This window comes from Teleopsis dalmanni, chromosome 2 (assembly GCF_002237135.1).
Source record: "Teleopsis dalmanni isolate 2A chromosome 2, ASM223713v2, whole genome shotgun sequence".
Classification (NCBI taxonomy): Eukaryota; Metazoa; Arthropoda; class Insecta; order Diptera; family Diopsidae; genus Teleopsis; species Teleopsis dalmanni.
This window is the reverse complement of record NC_051847.1, coordinates 206,867,556-206,878,996: the sequence shown is the minus strand read 5'-3', so window position 1 is coordinate 206,878,996 and position 11,441 is coordinate 206,867,556.

Here is an 11,441-nt window from a genome sequence, read left to right as displayed (position 1 = left end):
AAAGTAATGACAACAGCAAACAAAACTTAAAAGGAATGCAGAGATCAGGATTCAAAGAATATATGTAGATGAATAAAAAACGACTTCGACAAAGATATATAAATTATTTCCGACAAAACTGTTTGAGGGAGAAATAAAACTTAAAAAGAAATGAATGAAAATATAAAAAAATTTGCCAAATAAGGCATAATTTGAATAATAAAAGCATGAAGCATCAGAAAGCAGATCTGTTGCATCGAATTGGTTAAGCTATGATCTATTCGAAAGTAATTATTTCTAGCAAAATTATTAAGTCGAGATTATTAGAATTATAGTGTAGACTATTATTTTAAAAATGCTGAGAGTAATACTGAAAGTATACATTACACATCTGATATAAGCTCGAAGTTGAAGTTAATACTCTATATTGCACCAGTTAAACACCTTCTACCTGTACACATCATCACTAAACTTCGAAGAAATAAGTCAAGTGTGAAGGTAATGCTATATTTTATAATAGAGTTTTTACAATTTATACCGTTTTAAATTATAAAACAAAAAATTTCTATTTGAATTCAATGGAAATATATTTCAAATATTAACTTAGATCTTAAGTCACTGTGTTATCAGTAGGGACTACTTTTACAAAGTAGTGTAAGTGACATCTGACCTAACAAAAATCACTTATTTAGTAAAAATTAATTTTTATTTTATTTTTATTTAACAAATAACTTTAAGTTTAAGAAAAGCAAATTTTCTACTTACAAATCCTTTCAAGTTAACACTTTATTTAGATTTTAATTTGATTTTCTCATAATTCCTAAATTAAACATGATGAAGTGCTGTGCCAAAACTAAAGCCCTTCAGATTATCATGAGGTATTTTAGTTAAGTTTTTGTAATTCAACTGCTTTGAATATTTTGCCATAATTACATTTGTTCGCACGTACACACATACACACATACACATACAGAAACATGCAGGACGAATGGCAAGGAGCTTAGTAAAAATATTGCATACAATAAATTTGCATAAACCTACAATTTTTCATTTGGCTTATAATATTTTCGTACATGTATGCGTGTCAGGATTTCGTTCACTTCTGAACTACACGTGTAAACGTGAAATGTGAAATGTGTGTACTTCTATGTCCTGCTGACCTGTACATGTGTAAAAATTGGTCAAAAATAAGTCGAAAGTAAATCAACAATTTGCTGTCTTCTACTACTTGGTCTCATCAGTAGGAAAAATTCTAATTTTCTCACACATAAGTTGATATCCTGTTGCCTGCCTGCCTGCCTGCCTGGCTGGCATTTCTTTGCTGCTTCCTCATATATGTTTTTTTTTTCCTTTTATGCCGAAATTTTTGTTGTTATTTAGTTAATTTTTTGGTTCATTTTATTTTCTTCTTCTTTTCTCATTTTTGTTTGGCATTTATTTTGGTAGAGTTTTTTGTCTTACACGATTTTGTTTTTGTGGTTTTAATATGTGTAAAGCACAAGCAAATCATGTCAACCGGAAGTTTATATCCTACCAACACACACACACACACATAAACACACACTTGCACTCACTGACACTAACATAGCGAACACTAGAATATGCCTAGACCGAAACCATTTATAAGCATAACATGTTGCGTTTTGGGCCATAAGTACTTTTCATATGCATACACTTGCCTTATGATGTGGGGAAGGAACACACACAGAATGTGTGTGTGTTTGAGTGTGTATGTGTTAGTCATTTTATTATTTGTATGTGATGAGCGTATTAAATAGTTTTCACTTCATTTTTTGCTTTGTTCCGTTCACTTTACTCCATGCTCCATTTTGTGCCGGCAAACAAATTTTCATCTTCTTAGGTTCGAGTCAACTGGAGTTTTTGATGTGTTAAGCTTTAATTAAAGCGTGCACTACATCAACCACTACACAAACCGAAAGGATATTAGTGAAAGCTCTGTTAGTGTTAGTCCTTAACAGGTATTTGTGAGTGTGTTCCCTTGTAAGTCCATTTTTGTGTTATTTAAAGGATTTTTCTTTTCTATAAAATGAAAATGGCACATTCACTAAACCAACACTTATGGGAACAGAGAAGTGTGTTATTTCCGTTGCTTTATTACTTTAGCAAATTATATTTTGATGAAATTCTCATATTTCATGTTTATTATTATTATTTTTGTTAGTGTTAGTGTTGTTGTAGTTACTGTTCCTTTGTTCATTTATTTTCATGCTTAGCAAGATTTTTACTAGAAAAGGTATAACCGCAAGTCTTGGTTGTGTGCGTGTGTCTGGCTGGCAGCCTGTCTGCCTGCAAGCCTGCCTGCCCTTTATCAAGTATGTGTTTATGCTGTAATTTGTTGTTCTAATTGCGGCAATAAATCCTGACCTGAATTTTAATAATTTATAAACTAAATATTTGTTTTTCCTGCACAAATAAATAAATTAATACACTAGTGCAGTGCAGTTTTTCTTCAAAATTCTATTCTTCTATTCTTCTACGTGTATAAAAATCCTTGCGTTTATGTAAATCACTAATTTTTTGTTTGTTTTCTTAGCTTTACTTAAATGAGTAGTGCAAATGTATAATTAAATAGCATTAATTATTCTATATAAATTTATTTGCACTCTGATTTACAGTTGATATATCGATAAGACAGCTTAGATTCAATGTGCACCTTTGACTGTAAGATAATATATGATTTACTTGTATGTATACAAAAGTGATTTGATAAGTCCACTGACTTATAAAAGATAATAAATAAAAGATATAAAAGATAAATAAATGAGTTTTTGCTTAATTTTAAATTTATTTTTCCCTTTTCTTTCCTTTTCACTGCCATATACTTCCTATAATAATAGTGATTTTGTCCTAAAACTTTTAAAATACGTAAAAGTATATGAAATTAATAAAAAATTCTTTAACAGTAGAGATAAGCGCGATTTAAAGTTCTTTAAACCGTTTTTTAAACTGTTAAATCAAATAAAATGCACATATTATAAATTTTTATAATTATAGATTTATATAATTAAGTGTGCAAATTTCACGATATTGAAACCAATTTTAAAAAAATAAGAGATCTTACATTGTAGCTTAATATTACCCAATGCATTTTTCGTGTCTTTCCAAAAATCCAAAAAAAAAAATCGCTGGTGGAACTATCTTCCGTTTTTTTTAATCACGCTTACCACTAAAATTTAGTGGGTCGTTTACTCTTTCACATCCGGACAATAATGGCTTAACCAACTGTCATCGAAAATGATAAACCAATGCTGAGGTTTTTTAGTGGATATTACTCTATGATTGTTCTCTTACTTTTTATGTAATCTGTCAAGATTTCGCGATATGCATCCCAAAAAAAACGAAATCCGCTGTTGAAACTTGATTCAACTTTGTTGAATAATTGTCATCTACAATTATAAATCGAGACAGAAATAAGTCAATCGTAATTACGGCAGTGTATCAACAAAAAATCCTACTGCTGGACCTTCGTACCTTTGATGGAAAACCTTTGTGTCGTTTGGAATTTCATACATCAAGAAAGATTCACTATTTTGACTATTCTATTATTTCCAAAGTATATCGATGTGCTGTGTTTCTGTTTGTTTCAATCAGTCATAATAATGGCAGAGTATTGAAAAAATACCACTGATAGAACCGTTTTTATTTCCTTTTAGATCCGATTGATACAAAAAATGTACTAATTCGACTATTCTTTTACATCTGAAATGTACCAGTATATGCATATGTCTATTTACAATTACGTTCTACAATATACTCACCATCTGCAAACACTATTAGGAATCGATTGCAAAGCTAAGATTTTGATTCATAGCATTGTCTGTCTTGTGGATTCTGATTTAGTGGTGTACACGATATATCACTAATTGCTTTGTGGAGTATATATTCAAACAGAACAATCAATGTTTTTACAAACTGGGGTTTTCTGGGACATTCCCGGTTAAGTCTGCTTTGTAGATTCGATTGTAGTAGGGAATTCAGTGGTGTGGAGTGTGTATTTTAAACCACTTTACTTCATGTTTAGGTATAACATCATTTTGAATTGACTGTTGCTATGTTTTATAAGCGTCTGCTGCTCCAGAAAGTAACCCACCAGATTTTTGGGATTAACCTTGTGTTGTATCTGTAATCGGTTTTTAAAGTGTATGTCTAAACTAACTTCACTTAATGTTTAGGAAGTCGTGTTTAAAAGACTGTTATCATGTTCATGTTTCATAATCAATTGTTGCTACTGGTATTAGTCCATAACATTTTAAAGATTGACTAAAGTAAAATATAAAAATATTACTATATAATACATATATATATATATATTAATAAATATTATTCAATATTAATATATATGTCCACATATACATTAATATATTAATACAAACAAATACAAATATATATATATTAATATAGCTTATCGAACTACTTGTCAACCTACAGTACCTACACTTTATAGTTTTATTTTTTACATAGTATATTTCATGAAAATGTGTGATTTAAATTAATTGATAGAAAAAACAAACTGTTATTAATAGAATAGAAAATTTAATTTGTTTTTAAGAATGCAAAAAAAAAATACTCACATAAAAATATTGTCTGTATAATATAAGTATTTCCGTATGACAACCGTTTAAAATTTGTAATCACATATATAGGTAGGAATATATATACGAATTTTTTCGAATACAGCTTCAATTTCCATTATTTAGGATTTGCTTTAAACAAATTTAATTCAATTTTTTATATAAACACAATTCAATAAAAATGACACAATAAGTTTAATTTTCCCGCATTTATTGTAAATTGAACTTTTCCTCAATTTTTCATTTCAGTAACAACAACAACAACAACAGCAACGTCATATAACCAATTTAACTAAAAGAATATTGGCAATTCCTGTACAAATATAAAATCAATTTGTTAGAAATAAATGGAATAAATGGGCGTGGATTTTTAAAATTACGAAGCTCAAAGGAACTGCAAACAATACATTTTGGCAATTTCAAAATAAAGACTTAGAAAATGCCTCTCAAAAGGACTAAAAATTAAAGTTGAAGCATAGGCAAAAGGGACAAAGATATATATATATATTGCTATATCCTATGTATACTATATAATTGAACGTAAAATATATATGTACATGCGGAAATATATATGTGTACAAAACAACAAGAAAAAAGAATAAAGAAATATGTGCAAATACTCAAATAAATTGAGTTACGTCTACAATAAACTCAATTGTTAATTTGAAAAAATCCTTACCAAAACCATTAAAATCATTGAAACCACAAAAAGCCAGATAAAAACGTAACATAAAAAGAGTAGCGAATAAAAAATAAATTTCCAAGTTGTAATAAAGCAGCAATTGCAGCAAATAAAATATATAAATTAAAAATGAATCAAGCGGTTATCAATTCCGTTTCCGGCACCACAAAATGCGCTACACAACAACACCAACAACAACTACTACTACAACAACAACAACACAAATATTGCAAACAACGACAAACGCGTCATACAAAAGAACTAGGACGAACACAACGAGGACAACGACCTAGTGTATTCCATCACCCCACTTTGCAGTGTAATTTCAATTTTTATTTGTGGTGGTTATTCGGGATTTGTTTAATTTTTTTCACAAACGGCGGTCGTGATTGGCGTGCCAAGGATATAACGAAACTGTCATTCATTGTAGCAGCCTCATATTTGGAACCAGACGAATTGATACACGAATTGGATAGACCAGGTAAGTTCAATTCGTAGATTAATTTTTATATGATAGTTAAAAGAATTTAAAGTTTTATGTTATCCATTTGATTTGTGATACTTGATTTTTGGCAAAACGGAGTAGATCCAGCAGACCTTTGTGTGCTGCGGCCTCATCTGAATCTTTGCCTTCTCTTAGAGGAATCTTATTCATTATACTTATTTTGATAAGGAAGAATTGCATAGCTACATACAAGTGCCGCTTTCTTAAGTACAAGCATTAAGGCACTGCTCATAATATATGGATCCCTTTGGAGAAGCCACTGAAGGGCTTCTCCGCAATTTCTAACGAGCCCGCGCTTATTATTTTTCGTTATTTTGTTTCTTGTGGTGCAATAACTAAGCTAAAGCATTGTTTCTCGATATGAGATATAAGCTCCACAGTAGTGGGAGTTTCCCTGTTGAAAGGATCAATTTGAAATTATATTTAAACTGCCATTGTTAACTTTAAAACAAAGGTGTATACGATATCCCACAATACCGAACTTGACAAGCGAAGTAAAGCAACATATAGTTTATGGGTAAGGTAAAGGATACAGTTCGTCTTTCATAGATCGAAAAACAAAATAATTTACGAATGGACTCTGCACCTTTCCGAAGACTACTTGTATGTTACGTAGGATATGACATGTAAATTTTTTAACGCTTTAAATTTTTTAAAAGATTTAAGATTGTCTGGGCACAATAGATCTTTTAGGTCGCAGTGTACAATCCCTTCTTTAATAATAATAATAGGATTATCTGTCTAAAGGCTTTAATTCATTCTTAACATCCTTTTGGAAGAGGATGCTTAGTGTTTTTTGGCTCTAATCATGCTTTTCTTATTAGTTATTAAGTTATTAAGTTACTAGTTATTAAGCTGAGATGCAAAGCTTTAGCTGTTGGCCAATAGGTCTTGGTAATTAAAGAATGGTATATTGGATGGCGTAGTAAATAATAACAGCTCACTTTAGTCTGGGTTCATTGTTCATAGCCAGTTGATTTTAATTTATTTATAAATCCATTTAAAATATTTTTAAAATTTAATTCTTAATCCTTAATGTGTTTGTCATTTCTAATCAAAATTAAATAAAATTAAATTAAATATTCCCAAATATTAAACAAACAATTTGTTGTTAAAAAAGTGTATTTACTCAATTAAAAATTGTATTTAATTCATACTAAATTTAATTTTAAGCTGGCTTAATGGAATTTAGCATTAAAACTGTCACTCAAATAAGAAAAACTAAGATACATGAATAAATAATATTGAAAAAAATTTATAATAAAAATGGAATAATTTAATAGTTTTATCGCATTTTCTCTTGTGTTTGGTCGAATATTGGAATTTACGATTTAAATTTATTTTAATCCTGCAGAGTTTAAAATGAATTTCATATTCTGATTTAGGCACCGAATATTCGTAGTCCATATCTGCATACACGTTCATATATTTCAAACTTCAAATTTATTTTATTTATTAATGCAACACCAGCAAAAAATTTAGAAAACACTTTTTTAATATTTATTAAAGTCCAAATATTCCCAAATTTAAAGCAATTTATGTGTAAAAATAATTGAATGTGATTTAGATAGAACCTAAAGCTTCCCAGAATAGTTGCTTCGTATTTCATTTAAATTAATTGTTATTTAGATTTAAATTAAACATAATATTTATTTAATGTGATTTTGATTTATTGTCTAATATTATTTTTATCTCTTTTTCCTTATCAAAAATACATTTTCATAAATACTCAAGTAGATGCAATGATAGAAGTATTTGACTAAATATAATTATTTAAGATAGGTTATTTAAGATAGGTAGGAAAACAATTTAGTCAAGTATTTAAGTCTTTTTGGGCATTGAACCCAATTAAAATTATAACAAAAATATTAGTTATTTATTAATTTTATGTGTATGACAACAATCGGATTTTGCTCTTAAACAAAAATTATTTATTCTAATAAATTATTTGAAGAATAGTACATTGCATTACCCTTGGAATGCAATGAATACTTCTCATCTTTCTGCCATGTTAGGGATTTCTTCTATTTATTTATTTATTTCTATTTGAGCCAGTGCACTTAAGCACTTTTACTCTTTCTTAACTCGAGATGTTTTTGAAACCCCTCTTTACGCGTTCACTGGATTATTGTTTATCACTTCATCAGACTAAGCAATAATTGACCTCAGATCTGCATACCTCCCTGAGGAGCCTGTAACCATTCTGAGATTTGATAACGCGGTGTTGGTAAGTCTGTCAGTTTTCACAAAAAATTTCAGGGCTCTATCCTTTATGTATTTTTTGCTGGGATCAATCTTGATGTCCCTGAGGATGTCATTCGTCCTAATGTACTATGGAACTTTGAAAAGCCTTCTCAGAGCCTGGCTTTGTGCAATTTCTAGCCGGTGAATAGTAGTGTTTGAAGCTTTGCTAAACGCTACACAACCATATAGATTTCTTGTCGTACAACAAAAAAATTGTTCATCTTTTGAGATTCAAAATAAATCAAACCATAACCGCATTGATCGAAATTAGTTGATAAATGAACTGAAACGATTTGAACATACGAAAAATATAGTAACTGATTCCCTTGATTATGAGGAAGATAGTTTTCAACTGGTTTAGCAAGATGAAATATGGTAAAGCATTGAGTTGATTGAAAATTAAGGTTATGTATTTTCAAACTTCAAATTTCTCTGAGCCCCTTTCTCCACCGATCTGATGTAACAGTCATTCTTCAAAATTAGAGACATAACCAAGTTTATAAACTTGTCAAGTTAGTGATATACAAATGTGAACTTATTCGCAATTGACACTAGGCTTGAGAAAGTAGTTGACTTTAATACTTAACGAAGTTTTGTCCAATGTATTAATGGAATCCGAGAAGATCAATTTCTCAAATATATGAAATCAATCAATAATACTATGTCTTGCAAGATGACTTAAGAAAATAATTTCATATCTGGTATAAAATATGTAAGTTAATTCTATCTTGCGTAATAAAATATATTTCAAAATGAAATTTTGAAACATATTTAATAAACTAATTTGTAACAAATTCCTAAGGATATAATTGAAAAAGCCAATCAATCAGCTTCTGCTTTGATTGCTTCCAGCTCGCAATTTCATATCCTGCATTTCTCTCAGGATATGAATTGACTGCGTTTATGGTTTTAGCTCAAAACGAAGCTACGACAAGGGGTCTATAATTATACGGAATAATTGAAATATAATATTTTATACATCTCAAACGTACGTACAACCAAGAAATTCTTTTGCGATATGAATTAATTCAACTTAAATATTTCCAAAATTTGAATATTTCTCAAATTTTTAAATATAAATTAACCCTTTGTAAATTTACCTCCTATGAATTTCAGTCAATTTTAATTGACTTCCACCACATGCGGAGTTATATATAGCACTACTGAATAAATAATAATAAATTTTCCTTTAAATATGTCTGAGTAATTTTTCCATAAGAAAGGAGTGAATAAATGGTGTGCTATATTCCCCCACCCCGAAAACCAATTTTATTTGAAATACTAATTAATTTGCTGCAAATATTTACATATAAAATATTTACTATTTTAAGTGAAATAAATTTAATGAATTAATAGTGCTTACTTATATGAAGGCGGATTGTTTGTGCTTGTGTACAATATTTTATAAATAATATATAGTGGACTAACGTCCTATTAATTGCTAATAATATACGTTTAAATGTAATAGTCACATATAAATTAATCTTATAAATTAGCAAAATTCATTGGAATTTGTGAACTGTAACTTGACAAGATATTTAATCAATAAATAATTAGACAAAAAATTTACTACGTGTGCATTAATTCAGAAAGAAATTTTAATTTGGAAATTTATTTAAAAATTAAACTTGAAATTTATAGATGTATGCATATATTATACTTGAAGTATACATAAATTAGAGAATGAAATTGATACTCACATTAAACAATATTAAATTGAATCTTCAAACTTAATGAAATGTGTAATAAAACTGAACTGAATGTTGCGCCGTATTAAATCATTATACCCATATATAAAGTTCAATGCAATTTTTAAAAATTGATTCATCAATACATTTAAGACAGTCTACAGTAGAGTACTTGCACTGAGGAGAGAGTATACCACACAGGGTTTCTGACCAAAAGCTAAGGTACCATCTCAACAAAAGTGCCTTTCAAAGAGCACTATCTGCTTTTATAGAATGCGGAATCAAAACATACTTTTTGTTAATGCCCTAAACTGAGCAGCAGAAGATCTACCCACCTGGAGAACAGAATTGTTGATCTTTATAACATGCAGATCAGAAGAAAATCGTCAAAGGTACTCATGTTCATCAAAGGTCTAATAATTGGTTGAAATGAAAGAGATTATCACAATATAATATACCATCTGTGATATCGTATGTATTACTCAATTATTAATAATGATACATACACTTGATGGTTCAATTTAGTAACATAGTTTTTTATTTAATATAGTGGGTTAATATAATTAGATTCAGAGTATTTAAGAACATCACAATGGGCAATATATGCCTCTGAGTGGAATTTATGATAACCGTCAGCACGTGCCTTCTTAACCCAACCTAGATACAGAGTAGGAATTCCTCTTAAATCAGTGAAGCTAACGTTACAATATCAATGGAATCAAATCGTTGTATTTGGTTATGTTCTGAATTTTGACTTAATTTTTAATACATGTTGGTGAACAATGTCAAAAATGTATCTCGTATCAATAACGATAATTAAAAGAAATTAAATTCTATCAGATTGTAATTTTAATCTAAGCTAAAAAAATATAGACTCACAACTTACTTGCCAGTTACATCCACTGCTTTCATTTAAAATTTATAGAGTATTAATAGTATTTATTACAAATTCCTTGAAGATGCTGTGCAGTTTTCACTTTAAATAAATTATATTTGATTGCTTTCAACACTTAAGTACTTAAATTTTTGAAGTTTTCAATTAAATTGATTAATTCCTCTCAACAATGTAAGTGTATTGAACTTTTGTGTTCTTAAAACTACTTAAGGAATACTTTACTTCTTAACTCACTTTCGTTAAAAGCTGGCCAATGATTGCTTTCATAATCTTAAGATTCGCTGGATAGATACTTCTTAATTCATAGACTTATCTATTCTATTTAAAATTCAAGTTAAATTACACTTAACTTCTTATATTTTACATCGTTGATACCATTTATTGGAATAGAGGAAAAAAGTATCTTTAAATGTGATTTTACTGCAAGTTACTTAATGTTGCTAACATTTATTTTTTACTTCATGAAAATTATTACCATTATCAAGAGTAAAGCTTTTCCTCAAGAAAAAGAGGTTTTCCTGAATATCCTTCTTCGATATGTCAAGTATAATTGAGGAATATGGAAACCAAAAAGTTTGATTGCATTATCTGAATACCTTCATTGAAAATGAAATTGTTAAAAAATTTGAATAATAAAAAAGTTTAGTTATTAACTGCACTCCAAAAACGTGAAGAAATAGATAAGATGAGCTTACTTAAAATTACTATTTATTTTAGAAATATTAGTGTAGAAATGAATAAAAATTACTAGTTCTGATACAAAGTATTTTTTAATATTGTTTAACGGAGTATAGTAGAAAAATGACGAATAATCTAAAAATGTCGTGGTATCTATTCATCAACCACGGAAATCAAA